The sequence below is a fragment of the Juglans regia genome, chromosome 16 (assembly GCF_001411555.2).
Source record: "Juglans regia cultivar Chandler chromosome 16, Walnut 2.0, whole genome shotgun sequence".
In the NCBI taxonomy this organism is placed as follows: Eukaryota; Viridiplantae; Streptophyta; class Magnoliopsida; order Fagales; family Juglandaceae; genus Juglans; species Juglans regia.
The window spans coordinates 12,422,687-12,443,519 of NC_049916.1; positions in this window are offsets into that span (position 1 = coordinate 12,422,687).

Genomic DNA, 20,833 nt, shown 5'->3' on the forward strand with positions numbered 1-20,833 from the left:
TCTTTGGCCTCGTATACTTCTATTCTGACGCACTTCACTTTCAGCACACACGAATGACGCTCACATGTCGATACACACATTGTTTATCAAATGCGTGTTGCCAATATTCCTCACATTCCTTATATTCCTATTTCTCCTAATTAAGGATTTGGAGGAGACCACAACTTTCAACTGTAACTGTTCAAAAACCCCTATTGCTTTTTATCAAGGTAAAATCCGAAGTTAGAACAACTACCCTTCTTTTCTGGTCCTCTCCTTTTCTTTTCATGCTCTGTAATGGTATTTCTTCAAGAAAACAGATTAGAATGCCAAGAACACCCAGAAAACTCAACCCATATAACAAGAATCACAAACACGATGGAAAATGAACCAAGAATCCTTTGAATTGATACTTAGAATAGGTTCTCGAGGAACCTTTAGCCTCGAACACAAATTACACTTAACAATTCTGAACAAAAACTAAGAAATGAGAGTCCTACTATTTATACGAGAATCTACAAAAGAAATAGAAACGACGTCGTAACAGAGTAAAAATATAGCCATCGAGCTCATTCCCTCACCACCCCAAAATGCACCTTTCCATTTAAGCTAATAGGCATCGCATCAATCTTCTCTTCAGTTAATACATTTAAGATCAAAATGCACAGCTTCACTAATTCAAACGCTATGGTTAAACTAGGGGTGAAAATCGAAGGTATTGGTGTAGTTTTGGTCTAAAATCGAAACAGCACCAATCCCTTAAAATGATGAAAATCTCGACCGAAACCAGCCGGTGAAGGGGGAGAAAACCGTCTATATTGATCTCGGCGTAACTACGGTCAGTTTGTCGACATCTTCAGTTGCGATGGAGGTGACCCTACCGCTACGTGTGAACTGCGAAGCCTCGGTGTGTGTGTGTGTGTGTGTGTGTGTGTGTGTGTGAGAGAGAGAGAGTGAGAGAGAGAGAGAAACGATGGGGGCGGCGTGGGAAATGAAGAAGACGAAGGAGAAACGAGGACGAAGAAAGAAAGCTGGGATTTTAAACCCTAGAGGGAAGCGGCTTTGTTTCCCTCTTTATATTTTTTTTAAACATTGAGTCCTAAAACGGCGTCATTTCATATATGTATAATTTATAAAAAAAAAAAAAAAAGAAACATTATATCAGTTCGGTCGGTTCAGCGATCCGGCCCAGGATCAAACTGGGTCCGAACTGCTGGACATCGGTTTCTAGCAAATTCAACCGCTCGCCGACCGGTTCTAAGCCAGTTTCGGCTGGTTCAGAGCTCCGACGGCCGATCTGGGTCAGTTCCGGTCGGCTCTCCAGTTTCTTGTACAGCCCTAGGTTAAACCTTTCATACAGGTAATATCATTGGCCATGACTTCACTCCCTTCAATTCCCACTTCAACAACCAAGAATTACTCCAAGCAGACCATCTCTACAATTTCCCTTACATTCTCCTCCCTTTAAGGTCCTTGACCTCAAGGTTCTTACAACTTCCCTCCCTTTTACATGACCTTGCCCACAAGGTGTGGGTAAAGGTTGCGTAGCTTCCATAGCAATTCCCAGGAGCTATCTTCAACAGGTGCCCCCAACCACTTAACTAACACTTCAGTTGCTACTTGAATTCTCACTTTCCTCATTCTTCTTTCTAGAATTAATTCTGGCTCAGGCTATATCTGACCATGTAGATCAAGTGGAGGTAGAGTAGGCAAGGGGTAATGTTCTGTCCCAACTTCTTTTTTAAGGATGAAACATGAAAAACTTGATGCAATTTTAAAGCAGCAGGCAAAAGTAGCTTATATGCAATTGTTCCAATCTTCTCAATCATTGGAAAGGCCCATAGAACCTTGGGGATAACTTCAAATTATGTCTCATAGAAACTAACTTCTGCCTATAAGGTTGAAGTCTCAAAAATACCCAATCTCCTATTTCAAAACTCATCTCAGTCCTCTTCTTGTCAGCAAATAGCTTCATCCTTTGTTGAGCCTTCTGTAAATTCTCTCTCAACATGATCAAACGCTGCTCCTTCGATCTCAATTGCTGGTCTACAACATCATTGGTAGTTGTTCCTAGAATATAAGAAAACAATTTTGCAGGCAAATAACTATAGAAGGCTTCAAAAAGCGATACTCCAATTGAAGAGTGACAAGTAGTGTTATAAAACCATCCAACCATTGGAATCCACAAGCTCCACTCCTTTGGCTTGTCACCAATGTAACATCTCAAATAGCCCTCCACACACTTGTTGTAACACCCCACTTACTTACTCCATTAGGTTAACTCTTAGGTTAACCCTAGATTTTAGAAGGATAGCTCGCTTACTTAGAAGAATACTGACTTTTATTAGGCAAGCTTAGTTCGATTTCTTTCTTCGAGCTTTGATTTGAATTTTCCTTCTTTGATCATCCATTTCTAGCATTCATTAGCTATACTTGCATTTTTATTGAGCCTTAGTACATGTCATTTTGTGTGGTGACATGTCAAACCTTAAAACTGTTTCATTTGGCAACCATGTGTACTTTGTGTGCAATGGACCAGAATACCCTTAGCTCGATATCTTTTCTTCCAAGGATAATTTTGTTTCAGTCCCATAATTTATCTATGAAAATTTCCTTGCAGTTGATTTTCAAAAAAAAAACCCTAGCCGAAACCCTGAATATTTTTAATACCGATTTTATCCTTGGGAATTTCGGCCAACCTCTTTTATTCTATTTATTTTTATTATTTTCCTTTTATTGTTTTATTTTTGGTCACCTCTCAACCGCCCAATCACCACCATTGAACCACCCTAGATGGCACTTGAGTATGCCTTACATAGCCATTAGAAACAAGGGAGTAAGACAAGAGAATAAGACAAAATTGCTAACCCTTGTAGAAAACCCTAACTGCCGATCATTAAGGGCTTAAACCCTAGTATTAATTACACCATCTTTTCTCTCTCCACCACCCACACGACAACTCTCTCTCTCTCTCTCTCTCTTCCCCTTTGGTTGATTCTCTTACAACCTAGACATCATCATACTAACCTACATGGAGGAACTAAGCTTGAGAGGTATCATAAACCACCCCACCCAAACCGCCCAATGAAGAGCCACCCATGCCCAACGCCACATTCGCTTCTTGGACTATATAAACCCCTCTTCACCTCACTTGTTCCTCACTTCACTTCACTTCCTCTCTTCTCTCTTAAGTGTTCTTAGAGTTTGAGTGGGAAGCTTCAAGGGCTCCAATTTTTGTGAGTATTCCCTCTCTTGATCTTAGTTTCCTTGTTATTTTTATGTTTAAGGTGTTAGTAGTCATTTTAGCATGAGAATGCTTAGTAGGCGAGTTGCATATTTAGGATAGGGTTGAGATTAAATGTTTTTTTTTTTAGGAAATTAGCTATGGCATGATTAATTATGGTATAGTTTGATCATAAGATTATTTATGGAGGTTTAGATTAAGATGAAAACATGCCATGACTAGTTTTAAGTTCTATCTTGTTTTGATATCAAAGCAAGTATGGTTTGACTTTTAGTCATGCTTCATTTGAGGAAATTAGCTTATTTTACTTAGACTTGAAATGTGAGCATTTATAAAGCCTTTTGATTGGGATAAGAAGAATGCAAGATAATTAGCATGTCATCGGTGATAGGATCATACCATGCACATACCATGCACCATTGAGGTTCAATTAGCATTTGAGGATTTCATTAGGCATGACTAAGTGTTGGGATGAACTTGCTCAAACTTAGGATTTAAGTATGTCCTTGAGGATTCTAGTGAGAATGTTCCTTGGAGGTTTTGCCTTGCGTGCATTCATAAGGATCATTAATGAGTTCATTTACGCACAACTAGAATGCATGCCATGTATTTCATGAGGTAGGTTATGGATTAACAGATAGTATGCATCATTTAGACATCTAAGGGCATTTTCATAATTTTCCTTTTCATATCACTATTTATTTTTCTTAAGTTAGTTAGATTCTAACTTAGCATAATTTATTTCACAGCCAGTACTTCGCTTACAACTCTAGTAGTCTATAAGCTAACCTTTAACTTACACCTTGATCGATTATTTATGATTTATTGATAAATGTCATTTTTTTATAACTATCATTTTTGCATTCTAGCATCCTTTTTGTGTCACTCATATGCATTTCATAAAAATCATTCTTTTCAAAAGCCTTTGCATGAAAATTATTTTATCGCGACCCCAAAAGTTAGGATGAGGAGTTATTCTAGTGGAGCTCCTATCTCCACTTTGGAGTGATTAATATGGAGTGGTAACCCTTTGGTTGACAAAAAACAATCAACAAATTTCAAATGGGTTCTTTTTAAAGAATGCCATAGCGAAGTCATACGTTACTACACCTAATGCTGGTGGGTGTACATGTTATAATTTTTATGATATTATATTATGTTATATTATATTACCAATGCATTGAGAACGAGTCTATAAATAACGTAGTTTCAATGTGAGTTGTACTACGGTCACCGACAGGTAATCACAGTGCATATGATAAACTGTGAAGATACCATATATTAGGTTAATTCCATGATTTTATAATGAAAGACTAAGTTTTTATGACGAAGATGAAATTATGTTCTCTGTAAGAAAATGTGGAAAAAAATATATTTTCTTGAGAAATCTGAATGGGAGACAAATACAAATGTTCTGCATTTGCAAGTATTTCATATCTATCATTCTTCATGCATAGTCTATCTTTGTGCATGTTGGTTGTCTAACTTACTGAGATTTCAAGTAAATCTCACCATTTATAGACCCACTATCATAGAAGTTGTAGATGTAGATGGATCCAATGGACCAGTGGATCAAGAAGATTGAGGAGGAACCAGATGTCGACAAGTGACTTGATCTTATTCTGATATTTCTAGGCCTAACCCTTTGTGCTATAGAACGCATGAAGCAACTGGTTTAGATTCTTTTGGAAGAATTTGATATTTTGTACTAAGATTAAGCTACCTGATGTTTTGAAACTTATGGTTCAATGTATATTATTGGGATGATTTAGTTATTCTGGCATAAGTTCATTTTCACCCTTATTTCTGTTGCGATTATTGCATACTGCTAGCTGCATTTTTAGAATGCATTGCATATTAGCTATTAAATTCGAGGGTATGTAACTTTGTGTTGCATATCCTGACGCTCTAAGTCTCCATTACATCCCAAGCGGAGGTTGGAGCCATCACACTTGTTCAATACTTCAGTCTGTCCTTCTAATTGGGGGTGTTGATGCAGTAAAAATCGCTTAACATGCCGAAAGGAGAGAAAGAGTCATTCTCGGCCCACTGGTGCAACTTGGGCCTCATTCGATGTTGTTTGGAGCCCCTGGCAGTGTTCCGATGTGGCTGTGCGGAGGCGGTGCGGAGGCGGTGCCTACGTTCATAACGGTGAATGAAAAATAAGAGTAGAGAAAGTAAAGAGAGGTGACACCAAAATTTACGTGGTTTGGCATCAGGCATACGTCCACGGGGGTTTGGGGAGGAGAACTCCACTATAATATTCTTGTTTACAGTCTCTCATGTCTCTCATATCTCACTGTACAATGGTGATGCGAAATATAAATTTACCGGAGTAGAGACCTTCGCTGGAACTCCCTTGTTCTGAGGTTGAAGGAGCCGACTGTTGAGGAGGAAGAAAAACTGAAGAAGAAGAAGACTAAGCCTTGAAGAAGAAGAACCCCTGTAACAGCCAGCTAGAAATTTATTGGTGGAATTTCTATTGACTTTAGGAATTTTGTAAAAACCCCATAAGTTTTTACGAATCGACCAATTGCATAGGTTTTAGTCTGTCAACATAGTCAGTGTTATCACTCACTATGATGCTAGAAATATGAGTTTTATTTATTTGAGGTGGTTAGAAGTGTCAGAATGCATTATGGTCTACGCCATTAGACTCAGTGGATTATTTAGAATTTTATGGCACAATAGCCTATTTTCATAATTCCGAACGAAACGTTTGTTGGAAATTGTGAAATTATTTTTAGGGGCACTTCGAGGTTGAATTTCGGTAAAAGATTTTCACTTTAGGTTAATATGAATATTTCTGAATTTTTAGTGTTAAGTTTATGATTCACTTTTTCGGAGTGAATAGTAACTTCGGTAAGCGCACCAATTGCAGTGTTTCAAAATCACAGTGTGGAATGTCCAAATTAGATTAGAGAAATTTTATTTGGACTTTTGGTAAAATCTTAGCCACACTTAGTGAATAATATTAGACACTTGGCACCATGAGGAGCGTTTGATGAATTTGAAGGAATCAAGCTGTGTAATCATGCCACTTAAGCAAAACTTTGTGTCATCTGCTCAACCAAATTATGCCAAATCAAAGAGGACTTCAATCCTAGTAAAACCCTAAATGGTGGGAATCCAATTCAAAGCCCAAAAACATTGTTGAAATCAGAACCCAAAACGGTTTCTCCAAAACCCTAAAGTTAGCCTCTAAACCTTTTCTAATCCGATTTCTAGCATTGTGTTTAATCACTTGATTAAATCACTTCCGCATGCTATTAATCCTTCAAATTTGTGTGAGAACATCATTATCCAACCTTGTTAACCTTGAAAAATTAATTGGGCCAAGTGATATTGGATTTGAACTTGATAGCAACCCAAACCCTCTTTAAACCCCAAAATTTAGGCCCATTCGGTTTAGGCCCATTAAGGCCCACGAATTTGGTCACCATAGGATTGCTTCATGGCTAAGTTTTGTACCCCCACTTTGCTGGCCAGATCTTTACAAGAAGGGCCTAGAAGGTTCTTGAAGTACAAAGCTAAAGGGCCACCTCACTCTTTCACTCTTACACTCCACCTTGAGAAAAGATCTTGGACTGATTTTTTATGAGAAGAAAAGGGCAACACTCAAGCTTCCTTTCAGTCATATCACTTTCCATAACTTGTGTAAGAGGCTCTCCAGTCCACTTCCCACGAAAAGCAACTCTCCTTTACACTTTTCCTTCATAGAACACAAAAGACACTCTCAGACAATTTTTCTGAACGCCTGTTTCAAAGATTTTTTAAGTGTTTTATCGTAAAGTTTCCTCATGAAAGTTGTTTCTTTTGGAGTCTAGTTTACGTGTATATCTTATTCGTTCCATTTGGAGATTATTTGATTGGTTAAAAGTTGTTTAGACTGCAGAAAGGTCATTCTGGGCAATAAACTGGAGAGTGTGTTATATTTTGGAGTTTTTGACCAAGCTAATGAAGAGATTTTGGTCCAAAATTTTTATGGAGTACTGTTAACATGTGTATATGATTATTGGTTGAGGATTTGTTGCATGATTAAGAGTTTTGGTGAAATATTGTCTTAAGTCTAGAAACTTAGAAACTGGAAGAGGAAAAACAGTTTCTGTTTTGAGAAAGTTTAAATCTTTTATGGTTTAATCTTATTCCAATGGTTTTGATATTTTTATTGGAAGATCCTAAGCCTCTTATATACATGTTAGAATGTTATTTTGAATATATTTGATGTTAGTTTCGAAGATATGAAATTTTATGCAAGGAGATATTCGGTTAGGCCAAAGTGATGATGTTCTTGACTAAATTTATGTTTTGGGTGATGTTTAACCATGTGATCTTGAGTTTGAAGCTTGGATCTATTTTAGGACACCTTTTTGAACCATGTGATGTTTTTGTTTGAAGATCACTTCTTTATAAGCCATGGATCAAGAGGTTGATCAAAACAAGCTAGAAACAAAATTTTGTTTTGAACTTAGAAGAGAAACCAAAAAGTTCAAGTATGGTTTTAGTGATTTTGATGACTTTTGTTCATGATTCAAAACATGATTATTCTTAGGAATATGTTATGAGTATAGTAGAAGAGAAATTTTGGCTTAATCATGAGTTTTGAGATTTGAAAGAATTACAACAAAAATCAAAGGAAATAGCCTTTGTAAGTTTCGGCCCTATAGAGTTTTAATGGTTGTATTTAGTTTTAAATTTTTCTGAATTAATATTTGAGTTTAGGACAAAATTTACATAAGGCATGTAAATTTTGATATTTTTGGAGTTAGGATACAAAATCCTTAAGTTAGGGGTAAAATGGTCATTTTCCCACATGTAGAGGGTAAAATGGTCATTTTAATCTAAGTTGATATTTTTCCATATTTCTAATTGTTAGTGATTAAGTTCTAATTTTTAGAAATCACTACTTTGAATATCTCGTGATCGCACTTGAGTTTTGTCTCGAAGCGCGAAGATCGAGATAGTTAGCCTTTAACTTACTATCAATTTAATGTGTATGAGTGATAAGTAAGGGAACTAAAGTGTATGTATGCATGTTATCATATGTGCCATGTCAAGTCATTACATATTTATCTATTACACAGAATTTATTCTGTCATGAATTATTCATCTGTTACACAAGATATTCTGTCACATATTGCTATACATTGCAAGTATGTCATGTTAAGTTAAGTATGTCATTTGTTACATGTATTTCATGTCACGTAATATTCACTGTCACATGTTACGTCATGTTAAGAAATGTTGTATGTTACATGGTACGTTATATTACGAAATGTTGCATGTTACATGTATGCCATGTTATGAAATGTTGTCTGTTACATTTATGTCTCAAAATATGTCATGTCTGTCGTCTTACGTTCATGTCACATTATGCTACGTCAGGACTTCTGTCTTTTATGTCACGTTCATGTTACGTTACGTTACGAAATGTCATGTATGCGAGTTAAGTTATTCATGTCAATCACGACCCTAAGTGCTATGATGGGGTAATATCCTAGTGGAACTCCTTTGTTCACGCTGGAGTGTCTAAATATGTGTGAAATTCCCTGAATTGATGAAGTATAGTCAACAAGTTGCGAATGGGGCTTAACTAGCTGGTCACCGGAGCGCACTAGGCACTAATGCCGATGGTGCCACACTTTATGTCACGTGTGTCCACAGCAAGTGTGGCACAAACAAATAAGTCATGGGGCCACAACAACAATGGAGCATGAAGTATAGGGCCACAACAACTGTGGAGCATACACTACGTGAGACACAACAATTGTAACACGTAGAATATGTAGGGCCACAACAACTGTGGAGTACGTATTAACGCACTCACAACTGGTATAAAAACCTGTGATGTGATGCGGTAATCGGTAGGGACACACGGCTCAAAGGGACCTGTGTAGCACCCATATGGTCAGTTTAATGATTAAGTCTATTGAAAAAGATTCCAAGTTCAAGCATTTCACGTTCAAGTCATGTTTCACGTTATGTTATGTTCAAGTTTACGTTCACGCAATCATGGTAATCCCATGAGACAAGAATATGTTTCAAGTCTATATTATGTTTTAAGTTCACGTACATGTCATGTCACGTCAAGTTAAGTTTAAGTTCCAGTTCAAGTTATGTCTGCTCATACCATGTTATGTCAAGTTACGTTATGCTTATTATTTCATGCCAGGATATGTTATGTTTTCTATTGATTTGATTATGCATTCATACTTTTACTGCCTTGCATGCATCATTAACCTGTGTGGAAGTTTCCTGTTAACTTACTGAGATTTGTAATCAAATCTCACTGTGGTAGTCTCAACTACCATTCCTCCCGAATGGTAGATCTTGTTACAGGATCTGAAGGAGAAACGGGAATCGACCAACTGGAAACGATCGACTAAGTGATGGTGCGACGTAGATGGTAGTACAGTAGTTACCTCAGGTTATTACTTGTATTTGTGGATTTCAATCTCCAGCACTCTTTTGATCACAACCATATGGACTATTATTGTGATCTTAGTTGTTTAGTATGTCGTTAAGTATGAAGTATGTTTTAAGTATTTGGGATATTTCAGTTTGGTGCATAGTATTGCTAAAGAAAAAAATTATCCGCTGCGAATATTGCATAATGCTAGATGCATGTTAGGAATATTGCATCTTATATGTCATGAACGGGGGCAGGTAACCTTGTGTTGCATGTCTCGACGCTTCAAATGTTCGTCCGATCCCAAGCGGAATTTGGGGGCGTCACAACCCCTCCTCTATTTGTCCTGATTGTCTTTTCCCGCGTGCGCCCCCTGCAGGTAAGGCCACACCTTTGCGCGTCTGTCCCCACCCTGACAACCCATGTGCCCTGGTCCCCCATGACCCCCATGGCATCCTGGCACCCCTGACACTTGCACAACCACGTTACCTCCTGGCCCCCCTGGCACCCATGTTACTTCCTGACAACCCCACACCCCCATTACCTCTTGACCCCCCTTTGGGGCTCTTGTCCCCTAGTTTCTATCCAGGTGGGCTAGGCTTGGTGGCTGGGCCTGTATGGGCTTATTTATTTTTACTCCCTCATAGTACCCCACGATTCTTAAGGGCAGGTAAGGACCTTGAGAATCTTAAGAGGTAAAAATGTTGCTGACTTGATCTGCTCGGATATGTAGGGAAATAAATTCCGGAGGTCGGTTCCTGTTCATTTGTTCCTCTGGCGCAAACAATAAATATTTCTGAACTCAGGGTTTGACTGTGTAGAGTGCGAGCACGTGGCTCGTCTAAGGCGGGATATGGACTTAACTGCGCATGGTTCGAGCGCGAAGCTCGGATGAGGCGGGAGGCAGGCTCGACCACATATGGTGCGAGCGCGGGGCTCAGATGTGACGGGAGGCTGGCTCGACCGCATATGGTGTGAGCGCGGAACTCGGGTAAGGCTGGAGATGGACTCGACTACGTATGGTGCGAGTGTGAAACACGAATGTTTGTTGTTATTTGTAAAGTGTATGTTCTTTTGATGTCTTTGTTTTAGTGTTGGGAGTTTGTGTGAAGTAACCAGCGCAAAGAGGTCGGAGGGCCCGCCGACCCCCTGGGTCCACTTTAGGAGGTTGCCGAGCCCGTTGGCTCATTCCCGTAGGTAACTCGCGCATGGCAGCTGTGGAGCTAGGAGGCTAGTTAACTCTGTAGGCCCATTCCCAAAGGTAACCCACTGGCAGTGGTTATGGCTCGAGCGCGACACTCGGCGCGAGTCAAGGGACCTGTCTTCTTGTGAGTGTAGAGACTCGACTTTGTTAGACAGGGGGTTGGTACCCAGTTCGGAGACTTGGGACCTTACCCCGCAGCGAGTCAAGGTACTAGTCTTCTTGCGAGTGTAAAGACTCGACTTTGTTGGACGGGAGGTTGGCACCCAGTTCAGAGACTTGGGACCTTACCCCGCAGTGGCTTAAGGGGCATGTATTCTTGATAGTGTAAGAACTCGACTTTGTTGGACGGGGGGTCGGTACTCAGTTCGGAGACTTGGGACCTTATCCCGCAGCGAGTCAAGGGGCCGTCTTCTAGCGAGTGTAAGGACTTGACTTTGTTGGACGGGGGGTCGGTACGAAGTTCGGAGACTTGGGACCTTATCCCACAGCAGGTCAAGGCGTCCGTCTTCTTGTAATTGTAAGGACTCGACTTTGTTGGATGGGGGGTTGGTACCTAGTTCGGAGACTTGGGATCTTACCCCACAGCGGGTGAAAGGGCCCGTCTTCTTACGAGTGTAAGGACTCAACTTTGTTGGACGGGGTGTCGGCGGCAAGTCCTGGGACTTGGCCTTACCCCGCAGCAAGTCAAGGGACTCATCTTCTTGCGAGTGTAAGGACTCGGTTTTGTTGGACGGGGGTCAGCAGCAAGTCACGAGACTTGGCCTTATCCCGCAGCTAGTCAAGAGACCCATCTTCTTGCGAATGTAGAGACTCGGCTTTGTTAGAAAGGGGCGCTTGTCCTTGCCAAATTGCTTCGCTGGAGTGTGGGGCTACATGACCGGCGTTTCTGAACTTATAAGAAATAATTTTGTTAGTAGAAATAAATTCACAATCTTTGTGAGATAATACTGGGAAGTTTCTAGCTGTTGTAGTCAGGCCTTTGCTTGGCCGAAAATTGTCTGCAGCTGTCTGTCACTTTGCCCTTCTTTCTCTCTTTCTTTTTTTTTTATTTTTTTATTTTATTTTTTGGAAGCATGCCAAGTCTTTTCGCTGGTCCGAACTGAATTGTGCTGAGCCCTGTGTAGACGAGGCGTTGTCCAAGCTGTGCAAGTGATGAATTACCGAGTCCCATGTAACTAAGCAGTGCATGGTGTTGGTTTCCTGAGCCAGTTGCTTCCTAAGCTGTGTCTTCCGAGCCGTGCAATTGATGTTGGTTTCTTGAGTCGTGCATGCGGTTGCTTCCTGAGCTGTGTCTTCCGAGCCGTGCATGCTGCTGTTGGTTTCCTGAGTTGTGTCTTCCGAGTTGGTGGTCTCCAAGCTATGATGTCTGAGCTGGTGGTTTCCGAGTTGTGATGTCTGAGCTGGTTGCCCGAGCAGGTTGGTGTCCGAGCTGGTTACCCAAGCGGGGTGGGTTCTGTGCAGGTTAGCTACTGAGCTGAGAGGCTCTGATGGTGGGCCTTGGAGGAGGGCTCAATGTGTTAGTTCCGGAGCTAGATGCCATTCATCTAAGCCCCATGTAGTGATGTACATGTCCCATGCAACGGGGGACTACCCAAGCTGAGGGGAGATTCCGTGGTGGCGAGCGGCCGAGTCCCTTGTCGTTGGTGAGCTGTCTAGTGGCCCCGAGCTGGGTGTTCGTGCTATGGTCAAGCAGTGGCGGTGAGTTGAGTGGCTTTTGAGCTGAGGAGGTGCCATGCGGTGCTCCTGAGCATCGATCTACGTTCCCGAGCAGATGAGGTGGAGGAGGTGGGGTGTTTGCCGAGCCAAAAGGAAGGACCCCATGGGGTATCTACCGAGCCAAGGAGGAGGAGGATCCCGTGGGGGTCTCTGCCTAGCCGAGGGGCTGTCGTGGACCAGGAGCAGGTGAGGGACCCGTGCGAGATGGCTGCCGAGCCGAGGTGGAGGATGTGTGTCCTAGTCGTGGTGCGTCTGCCGGTGGCTCTGCAAAGCCTTTGCCATGGATAGGGGGCCTTGGGTCGTCTCTAAGGGGACAGACGACGCCGACAATTTGCATTGACACCGCCGGCGCATACTTTGGCCCTATGCTCGTGGCTGGAGGCCGCGAACACCTTGTCTTGCGCACAACAACGTGCGCATGAGGGCACGATTGTTGGCCACCATGTGCAAGCCACGTGTGTCGAGGACACTGTTGGTGCAACCAAAAGGCACCGGCGAACCACAGGGGTCTCCTTCGGTATCCCCTCCGTAGGCAACATGGCTGGGCCACGCAAAGGCCAACGAGCCTGACAGACGTTGCTCGCACGGGACCACTTCGGTGTGGGGAGAGGGTGATCGGTGACTGGCCCAGAAGAATCAGACGGCGCCGGTGGTCATCATGGTGGCCGCCGACGCCGTATCTGGGTTGTGCCACAGTTGGGTCGTGGCACCATCGGGGGTGCGACGGGCATGGTTCGTGTGGAACCATGCAGTGGGAGTGGGGAGGTTGGAAACCACCTCGGACTGCTCAGACGATGTTGGTGGTCTGTTTGGTGTCCGTCAGAGCCACCTCCCGCCGTGGCACGGTGGGCCGCAGTGTCACTGGGTGCACGGCGTGCACCCAGCCAGTACGTACCCCGTGCATGGCAATGAATCCTCTAGATGAAGGCAGTCCTTTGATAAAGTCCATGGAAATGTCTAACCATGGAGACTTTGGGATGGGCCAGGGCTACGGCAACCCAGTTGGATGGATATTCTCATGTTTATTAGCTTGAAAAACATCACACTCCCTTACAAGACTTTTAATGTCCATGCGCATCCCTTCCCAAAAGAAATCCAATTTTGCTCTTTGGACTTTTTTTGATACCCACATGCCCAGCCTAAGGACTATTGTGAATATACTGAAGAATCTTCATCTCAAATGGAGAATTTGGAACCACAACCAACTTCCATTTCCTCAACAAAAGGCCTTGCTGCAAGGTATAATGCTTTGGGCCTTGCAAACCCTGTTGAAGCTGAGAAGTTGCTGATATCAGAAGATAAGTGGTAACTTTGCTTCAACTCTTTAATCAACAATGGAGTTGGGAAAGTGACCAAAGCTAACACAACTAAATCTTCCTTAGATTTCCTTGAAAGAGCATCTACAACTTTGTTATCATACCTTTCTTGTAGTCAATTGTAAAGTCATAGCCCAAAAGCTTTGTCAACCATTTATGCTGGGTCTCAGTACCCACTTTTTGCTCCAACAAATATTTTAGGGCTATTGATCAATCTTGATCTTAAAAGGTTGACCCAACAAATAAGGTCTCCATTTGCTCACTGCTGATACCAAAGCCAAGAATCTTTCTCATATGTGGACAACAACAAAGCTTTACCTTTAAGATCTTTACTGTATAAGTAATAGGTTGTCTCTCTTACATAAGAACAGCCCCAAGGGCCACACCAAAAACATCACATTCAATTGTAAATGCCTTTGGAAAATATGGTAACCTTAATACAAGAGGTTCAATGATTGCTTTCTTCAAAGCCATAAAAGCTTGAGTTGCCACTTCAGTCCAAATAAATGAATTTTTCCTCAGCAAGTCATTTAATGGATCACCAATGACCCCATAATTCCTTATAAACTTCATGTAATAGCCAGTAAGCCCATTATCATTACATGCTCTTTGTTTATTGGAATGAGAGTTTTTTTCTGGGATTCTCATCCTCAACTATTATGAAATTGTTTTTAAAAAATCCTTACATTCCTTGATCATGGCTTCCAAATTGAAACTATAGCAAGAAAGTACCATGTTATGAACTAAATAGTTAATGCAAATTTTCCTTTAGATAATTGTTCTCTTCTGTTGCTAAGTTCCTTCTTGGATTTGTATGTTTACTCACTTTCCTCACAAATAGAATGAATGATCTAAATAAGATGGTTGGTGATTAGTGTACGAAAGTGCACTCTAAATACCCTATTATTGTACTAAAATGTTAAAATGTGAATAGAAATCATAAGAATTAATGTGTATTCTTTCTATTTACTTTGGGATACTTCTAAGCAAATTTTTATGTTTAATTTCAGAGTTTATAAAAGAGCAAGTCAAAGCCAAGTCAAATTCAAAGGAGGACTTTTAAGTGGGCAAGACGTTGAAACAAGTTAAGAACTTTCTACGAGTGTAGAACTCTTCAAATAAGGATAATGATGGGGTTTAAGATTAATTCGGATCAGAGTCCAAAATGCGCTAAGAGACAGCCTAGACAGACTTTAGTATTTTGATCGTAACTTTTCACTCACATATCGGATTAATGCGATTCTTGATGCGTTGGAAAGCTATCTCAAAGAGTTACAAATTTATCTCCAATAAAGATTTCTAAATTCAAACTCCTAAAGTGCATACGTGACTGCCAAGATGAGTACTAAAATTTTAGTAATTTTGTATGTTGGAATCATGAAGACATTAGAGTTTCTTTCCTACCCTATATAAGCATATCATTAGCACGAAATTCTAGAGTTTTGGAAGAGAGGAGGCACAGTTCTAGAGAAGAAAAAAAATATCATTTTTGTATTTTAGTTCTTCTATGGAGAACTAAATCTTGGGTAAAGCCTAGGGCGAAAATTGATTGGTGAAAATACTTTAACTATATTTCAATTCATAGATTAAGCTTTATTGTTTAAGATTCTAAGACTCAATTCTCTATTTGTTTTGGATATTATAAGTTTGAGACAATTATATTAAATCTTGTTATAGTTTGATTTTGTTGAGCTATAAGATTATGAATATATGATTGTGACTTAAACAAGTCTTTCATGCCATTGATGCGATCTTTTGCTGCATTATTGTTTGTGAACATAGTGTCGTCTCTAGATCTGATATTCATTTTTATATATGAAAACCGTGATTTGTAAGAGAGAATAGATTCTAGAATTAAATTTGAGAAAGTAGATTAATATAATGTCATATCTTCCAATTAAGAATTTGGTGCTATAATTCTTAATTGTGTATATCGTTTGGATTGAAAAAGTCAAAGTATTGAATCCAGTTGATTGAAGCCCAAAGATTTACTTGCCTTCTTATTCGTGCCCTAATATCAATTTAATTACGTGCTTTAGGTAGAATTTTTAAATTCTTGTCATATTGTAATTTGATCTTTCCTTTTAAGCTTGTGTCTTATTGTGTTTCTTCTAACTCCCTGTAGATCGACACCCTGAACTATACTATAACACTACGTACTAGTTTGGGCGTAATCAGTTGGCATGGTTTATGGAGATGTTTGAATGAGTTTAAATTTTGTGAGGTTTTTCCTTATTCCTGAAACAATTTCTAACTTGATAATATATAGATCCCTATGTAACCCCCCCACTTGTAAAGCTCATTAAGACTTGACCTTAGCTCCCATAATCCTAGTTAATATAAGATGATGATTATTCTTAGGGAAAATTTTGAGACTAATTTTTTTTAGCATGAGAATCACACGTTGGGTTTAGTTATAATTAGTGGGAGAGTTCTGCTATTTTATTTTTAGAATAACTACCAAGATGCTAATAGTAGTATGACACTTGACATTATTAATGGGTTACGCAAAAAGGGTTAAGTATGAATGGATTTAGGGGTAAGCCCAAGAGTATTTAATTAAGAGCCATCAATCACTAAGGATGTGATGGGCTAGGAATATGTGCCATAAGCCTAGACACAATTGGAATTTATAAGGTTTTAGGTCTTTCTCGAAGAACCTTAGAAATTAAGCCCAATATATAGTAGGCCTCTAGGCCTAACTTGGTGAGAGTGAAGGCCTTTGACCCAACTTAAAAAAGACTTGATATTTGGACCCAAACTTAGTAGGCCTTCGAGACCATAGAGAAGCTCCTCAACTCTCGACATAAAGTCCATATAATGACTCACTCCAAAGCCAACACCCAAGACTTATACAAATAGCCCAAAAAGCCCAACCCATAAGGCTAAAAAAGCCTTATATTACATTTTATCCTTCTAATTGAAACCCACATAAACCATACCGTTGGTTTTCCTCAAGCCCAATATGTGCCACACGCCCCTAGGGTTCCCACCTAACCATGGTTAACCTTCTAACTTGAGTTAAGAAGTATTAATCAACTTACACATAATTAGTAACCTCTAAACCAAGTTGTTAGCTTAATTTTCTTTAATTTATTTCCCACACTTATAATCTGAAATTTTTTATTTTTATTGTTGATTTGAATTGTTCTTAGCCTAACTTAGAATTTTAGGCTTGACAAAACACATGTCATTAAGAGCCAAGCCTTGCCAATGCCTGAATCACCACAAATCGGCACTTAGGTGCACCTTCATGTGTATTGCACCAAATCAACCCCTAGCCATGTCATTTTCACCTTTTTCCCAAGGAAAATTTCACTATTTACACCTCACCTCATCCCTTACGATTAAGTTTTAGCAATTGATGAAATGGCATCAAGAAATCAAGCTTAAAATCCAACCATTTCCTTAGGGAACTTGGTTGAAACCAAATCGAGGACCTTGGAGTGTTCTTGGATTTTTTTGCTCTTTATTTAGCCACTCCACTCGCCATCATCCATTCCCTCCAATCCCTTTTGGATTTTTTCTCTCTCTTCCTTCATTCTCGAACACATTGAACACATTTCACCATGTTTGTCTTTAATTAAAATATTTCACCATGATGAAGCCAAACATATTCTTTCATGACCATCAAATATTCTACAATATAAGTAAACCATAAAAAACATCGAGAAATTGTTTTTACAGTGGCTGGTTTGGTGTTTTGATTATCAATATCTTATTGACACTTGGGTCAAGTGAAAGAGCAAGATTAAAGAACAATGATAGTCGTTACAAATTTACTAACGATCAATCACTAATTCTTCATAAAAGCACTAAATGTTTTACTCGAATTTTAGATTTTTTATAATCAGTATTCATTTAATACAAAATTGTAAAACGAATTCTTAAAAAGTTTTATGTCAATTGAGGGAATAGATAAACATTTAATAGTCACGTAGAGATGTCCTATCTAATGATTATATCCCAACAATAGTAAACATCATACAAAACACATAATATATCCAATTACTTTAAGAGTCGGTATGAATTCATCAACTCATCTCATTATTAATTATAAATTTTAATTCATAAATTTCATTACTATTCATAAATTATCTCAACTCATCTCTCAATTCAAATGAGATTTTAAGATTATCTATTTGTTCAAGAAATTAGAAGTTACAAGGAATAATAGCTTTATATTGAGATTTTATACAAAATATTTACAGGTAGCTTGATAGAATACATTAGATTCATTTTATAAAAGAAATTATAATCGGAAGAATCGCATTAAACTACTCAGGGATAGGGTTAAAACCCAATCATTACTCCTTTACAATTCTTAATATAATAATTGTATCAAACATTTAAATACATCAAATCAAAATAAAAATTTTAAAAATATATTATAATTTATTTTAATCCAAAGTCGTACAAGTTGTTCGTTTATATTTTTGATCTATTTATTTCGGATCCATTAGATGTCAATATATAAATGTTTATACCAAACATATATATTTTCCATTTGTTTGGGATGCATTAGATTGAAGAGATTCTGAACAATCCAGGCTGCTGCCAGAACGCACGAACGGGAGGAGGTACGAAAAGCACGAAATCCATTCGGCAGTCTGACATTTTATCCTTCATAAAAACGGTACTTCATTTTATCAATTTGCCCCGATAATTCCCACACTTGAACGAAAAAAAACCCATGGCCGACAGCAAAATTATTTCACAATTCCAAAAACTTCTGGAAATTCATCACGAGACTAGCGACAGACAAATAAAAAAAAAATTGCAAATTTTAGCCATGGTTGCTTCTCTGTATTTTTTTGTTAAATTTTTGAATGAAGATAAAAATAAATGCTATCAATTTAGTTAAAAATTACTAATTGCATATATAAATAAAGATAAAATACAAAAAAGATACTCTCGGATTGTAAAAAAAAAAATATTTACAAATCACTTACACACGTATTTTACCTAAGAGAAAAGAAATGTTGTAATGCTGTGTGGATGGACGAATCAACGTTAATGTAGTCGAAGAGAAGTTATATTTATTTGTTTTTGTGAAATTGTGCGGGAGATGAACCAAGTATATAGTGGAGGGAGAAAGCAAAGAGTATAAAAAAACTTTCGTGCCGTTTTGACTTTTTAATTGTTTTGTTTTATTTTTTTATTTGCTTTCCTGCATTTATCGACCTTGGCACTATTCGTGCATTTCGAGCTATGTAAGGGGCTTCCTGTAGCAGCTCTCGTGTACGTTCTTAACAAAATGAAAAATGCTAGAATGCACGAACGGGAGAAGGCACAAAACCCATTCAGCAGTCTGAAAACTCAATTTTATCCTTGCATAAAACAGCAGTACTTCATTTTACCAATTTGCACTGATAATTCCCACACTTCTGAAAAAGAAATCATGGCCGATACCAAAACTATTTCACAACCCCAAGAACTTCTTGAAACCCATCATGAGACTAGAGACAAAAAATGGAAGCTGAAACTACTTCATAGAAATTCGAGGATGTACATAAAAATGATTTCTTTAAGAAAAAAGAAACATTGAAAATTTTAGCCATGGTTGCTACTCTGTATTTTTTATTTTCAAATTTTTTTAAGTTGTAGAAGGACTAAAGTATACAACGAAGATAAAATAGATACTATTAATTTAGTTAAAAATAACTAATTACATATACAAATGATGATAAAATACAAAGAGGATACTCTCGGATTGTCAAAAAAAAAATGTTTACAAATCAAGTGACATGTATTTTACCCAAGATGTTGGAGTATTGCACCTCATATAGATAATATGGAATTAAAGTCCAAAGTAGAAAATGCTAAGGCTAAAATAGGCAATAGAATGTAATTAGTTAATTCTGTTAGTTTACATTTTCAGTATAAATATGATGTAATAGCAGACTTAGTTTAATACTTCTTTTTATTTTACTCTTCAATTCAATTCAGAATTCATTTCCTTTTCCTCTGTTTTCAAACTCTCTCTACATTTGATCGAGTTTTCAGTATAAATATGGTATCAAGCTCTCTCTACATTCAGTATAAATATGTGTCATCAACTTCACATATTGATGATGACCATAATGATGACCATCAAAATCCTCCTATACCTCAGAACAATCAGATTTCAATAATCCTCAACAACTCAGAAAATCCACTTGACTTAGACAAGTACCTCATTTTCTGCAGAACTATTATTGTAGTCAAGTTTCTTCAAATGCAGCTCCTTCAACTTCTACTGATGGTTCTAGAAAAGGTAATTTCTACTCTATTTCCCCTTTCCTTTCTGCAAATAGATTTTCATCATCTCATAAAGCCTTCCTTGCTTCTATCACAACTTCATTGGAACCCAAAACATATAAACAAGCTACTCAATTTCCAAACATAAACATGGGAGCCTGTTACTTTAACTAAACATAAACAGACCACTTGTTGTAAATGGGTGTTTAGAATCAAATACAAAGTTGATGGAACAATAGAGAGACATAAAGCAAGATTAGTGGCAAAATGTTACACTCAACAAAAAGACTTAGATTTTTTTTTATACATTCTCACCTATTGCTAAGATTACTTCTATTAGACTTCTACTTGCTGTTGTTGCAATTAAGAATTGGCATATTCATCAATTAGATGTGAACAATGTGTTTTTACATGGTGAACTACATGAAGAGGTTTACATGGATTTGCCTCCTGGACAGCCAAATCAAAACAACAAAATTTGTAGACTTTTCAAAAGTCTCTATGGTCTTAAGCAGGCCTTTAGACAGAGGTTTGAAAAACTATCTACCTTTCTCATCAGCTATGGTTTCTCTCAAGGTAGCTCTGATTGTTCATTATTCATCAAAAAGTCAGCAGCATCCTTTATGGCATTGATAGTATATGTTGATGATGTATTATTAGTTAGTGATAGTTTACAAGATATTGAACTATTAAAGAAGTTTTTGGATGATCAATTTACAATTAAA